Raw genomic sequence first — 4,006 nt, 5'->3', positions numbered from 1 at the left:
GACTTGACGTAGTATCACAACAATTGAATATTATAAAGAAAGTAACACAACCATCATATATATATAATAAAAATGTATATTGTTGCGTTATACATATTTGCAAAAGAATATTACAATATGATGATATAAATGTTTAATAATAAACGTCCTTAGCGTTCCTTCTTCAAAAGCTGGTGGTTACCTGTATTACTGATTCCCTGAGAAATACAAGTGGTTTCGAAAAAGCGTCAACAATTAAGTTGGTGAGTTCATAAGTGTTTTGTATTGAAAAGTATGTCCTTTTGGTAGAAAATCGATGAACGTGGTTTTCAGAAAATCCAATATTTTCTATCTATAGTTTGAAAAGTTCCCAGAGTTGGAGTGCGTTAGTGTTTTACATACTTGAATAATATTGATAAACTTTGTGCTCAAAAATAATGTAGAAAACTGAATGCATATATGAATCTCGTAAATCAAACTTGTTTTTATACTTTCATGTGAGTTTTATAACCATACTATTGAAGAGCACGAAGACGCAGCTTTCCGCGGTCGAAGACGCAGCTTTCCGCGGTCGAAGTTCTATACGTAAAGATGTTGGTATCGATAATTCAATAAGATAGATGTTATATTTATGTTTATAAAACGATACTTTTACTTGTATTGTACTTGTATTTCCCCCCTAAAACATGAAAAGATTTGAAAGGTAGGCGTATGAACTCACCTGTTTGGTTTGAAGAGAGTGGGACTAGAGTCGAGTAGAACTTCGACCGCGGAAAGCTGCGTCTTCGAGCTCTTCGGGGATCTCGGTAGCGTAGAATCTTCGTCGGGGGCTCGGGTGCGGAAACCGAGGGCGTTGGGACAGCTTCTGGAGCTTGAAAGTATGAGAGAGTGATTGAGAGTTTAGAGAAGATGTGCTAAAACCCGAAGGTCATGCCTTCTATTTATAGTGCTGGAAAGTCGAGTACGCTGGGCGTAACTTTGAGTCATGGCTTACGACTCGAGTCTAGCTAGGCGTAGAGCTGCAGCCGATGGGACTCGATCCTGCTCTTAAGTACGCTGGGCGTACTCCTATATTACGCGGGGCGTAATCCCGGCTTCCGTTGAAACGACCCAAAATTTTCGTTTTTCAACATAACCAAAAACCATAATCTGAGTGTCATATCATAAACCATACATGATGTATCTCAAGATAATAATAAAACATTGCGCGGAAAAATTGTATCATATCCATGTCATATAAAAATCAAGAACCAAATCAACTCCCAGGATAAAAGCTGAAGCTGTGGTGTGTGCGATGCCATCATCCCGAGCTCTTCCCTCTACTTGCGGAAGTACCTGAAACCAAAACTGAAACTGTAAGCACGAAGCTTAGTGAGCTCCCCCAAACTACCACATACCAAAATAATAACATATCAAGCACATACTGGGGCCTGGCCCCTTCCATCGAACCGAAGTCCGAAGCTGACTAACTGGGACCTTGTCCCCTACATCGGACCGAAGTCCGAAGCTAACTGACTGGGCCCTGCCCCCCTCCATCGGACCGAAGCCCGAAGCTGACATCAGACCGAAGTCCGAAGCTGACTGGGACCTTGTCCCCCACATCGAACCGAAGTCCGAAGCTAACTGACTGGGCCTTGCCCCCTCCATCGGACCGAAGCCCGAAGCTGACATCAGACCGAAGTCCGAAGCTGACTGGGACCTTGTCCCCTACATCGAACCGAAGTCCGAAGCTGACATCGGACCGAAGTCCGAAGCTGACTGAACATAGCATAAACATATCACTAGCATGAACACACATAAATCCTGTCTGAGCCACGAAGGCATCAAACATGCTAACTACTGGAAGGAAACTCACCTCGTGAACTGGCTGCTGAGTGAATAGCTCTGAGGGCTAACTGCTGCTGCTCCGGTATCTCCCCGGCTACAAGTCCATAAACACACTCAATCAAATACTAAACACTGCACTGGGTAAAATGACTCTTTTACCCTTGATCAAAGTCAACTCTCGGTCAAAGTCAACTCACAGTTGACCTGACTCGCCGAGTTGGGCCGCCAACTCGCCGAGTCCCTATTCTCACTCCTCGACTCTACTCGCTGCTACTCGTCGAGTATGGCATCGACTCGACGAGTACTCATTCGATCCAAGAACTCAGACAATCTTCATCCGACTCGCCGAGTCATATGAACAACTCGACGAGTTGTTCTTGAGCTTAAGGAGATTGCCTTGGACTCGCCGAGTTGTATGAACAACTCGCCGAGTCCCCCGATTACTGAGTCTACCTTCAAACTCGCTGAGTCCACTCCCTTACTCACTGGTCCCACTCGATACCGCTCAAAAGGAAGAAATCGGGGACTCGCGACTAGACTCGCCGAGTCGTTCTTCCGACTCGCCGAGTCACCGCCATGCAACTATTCTACACTCGATTCTGATCGAATCCAATACATACAAATGATAGATCTGAGTCCAATAAACTGATTTACCATGTAAAGTTTCCAACTTTACGTGTACAAACCCATGAACAAGGGAATAAAGGCTAAAAAGGTACTTAAAAGGGTAGATCTAGGGTTATGATGCAAAATAGCTCCATAAAGACAATAGATCTGGGCTCTACAACCCCTAAATGAACAGATCTAAGGATATCTCGACATAAAATGGCTTCCATATCAACATAAGGCTTGAGAAAAGCATAAACAAGATCTAGAAAGGGTTTTAAAGCATAAAAGGGAAGGAAATCTGAAGAATACCTCAAAGAGCTCTTGCTTTCCCTTGAATCTCTGCTCTACAATCCTTCTCCTTGTTCCTTTCTTCTTCTCCTTCTTCAAGCCTTCACAATTGCACACAAAAATCACTTAGAATCACTCAAGAACGAATTAGGGTCTTCTCACAGCTTTTGAGGGTGAAGGAGGCGAGATTGGGGGCTATAAGGTGGCTTAAATAGTGGGCAACCCGGGGATTTAGGGTTTCTCCCAGACGGACAGACTCGCCGAGTCCAGAATATGGTCTCGCCGAGTCGCCAACTAACACGTGCTCGAAATCCCGCCCCTACTCGGCGAGTCAGGCTATGAACTCGCTGAGTCCCTTTAACAAAACTTCAAAATAAATACCAAGGAATCATCATACCGGGAACGGGTCGTTACAATTCTCCCCCACTTATCTCAGACTTCGTCCTCGAAGTCTGCTACGGCTGAGTCTGCAAATATCTCTGGGTAGTGCTCTCTCATCTCCTCCTCAGCCTCCCACGTCCACTCAGACCCCTTCCGGTGCTGCCACTGCACCTTCACTAACTGAATTACCTTGTTCCTCAAGGTCTTGGTCTTCCGGTCCAGAATCGTGACCGGCCTCTCAATATAATTCAGGCTGCTATCAACATGAATATCCTCTAGGGGAACGACTACTGACTCATCCACCAAACACTTCCTCAACTGAGACACATGGAAGGTGTTGTGGATTTGACTAAGCTCCTCAGGAAGATCTAACCGATAAGCAACCCGACCCACCCGGGCCAAAACCCTGAAAGGACCAATAAATCTGGGGCCCAACTTGCCCCTCTTCCGGAACCTGATGACACCCTTCCAAGGTGAGACCTTCAGAAGGACCATATCTCCCACCTGGAACTCCAAGTCCGAACGCCTCCTGTCGGCGTAACTCTTCTGCCGACTCTGCGCAGTCTGCAGTCTACTATGGACCTGCTGGATCAACTCAGTCGTCTTGAGCACCACTTCTGTGCTCCCGATGACTCGCTGACCGACCTCGCCTCAACAAATCGGGGTCCTACACTTCCTCCCATACAGCATCTCAAAAGGAGGTCGATCAATGCTCGCATGATAACTGTTGTTATACGAAAATTCCGCCAACGGGAGATACGTATCCCAACTGCCACCGAAATCAAGAACACATGCCCTAAGCATGTCCTCGAGAGTCTGAATCGTCCTCTCGCTCTGCCCGTCCGTCTGAGGGTGGAAAGCGGTGCTGAAATGGAGACGAGTACCCATCTCGTCGTGGAACCGCTTCCAGAATCTAGATGTG

At 46.1% G+C, this 4,006-nt stretch overlaps 1 long non-coding RNA gene across 1 annotated transcript; it reads right to left on the bottom strand.

Moving 5' to 3' along the window:
• Window positions 1–1,398: 1,398 nt before the first annotated feature.
• LOC128126222 (uncharacterized) lies at window positions 1,399–2,963 on the bottom strand. The gene is made up of 3 exons (XR_008223988.1): window positions 2,725–2,963; window positions 1,835–1,900; window positions 1,399–1,671 (listed from the first exon to the last, which is right to left on the bottom strand). It is a non-coding gene; the product is annotated as an uncharacterized LOC128126222 (long non-coding RNA).
• Between the last annotated feature and the right edge of the window lie 1,043 nt (window positions 2,964–4,006).

The sequence above is a fragment of the Lactuca sativa genome, chromosome 5 (assembly GCF_002870075.4).
Source record: "Lactuca sativa cultivar Salinas chromosome 5, Lsat_Salinas_v11, whole genome shotgun sequence".
In the NCBI taxonomy this organism is placed as follows: domain Eukaryota; kingdom Viridiplantae; phylum Streptophyta; class Magnoliopsida; order Asterales; family Asteraceae; genus Lactuca; species Lactuca sativa.
The sequence above is the reverse complement of the archived record's forward strand: the minus strand, read 5'-3'. Positions and strand labels throughout refer to the sequence as shown.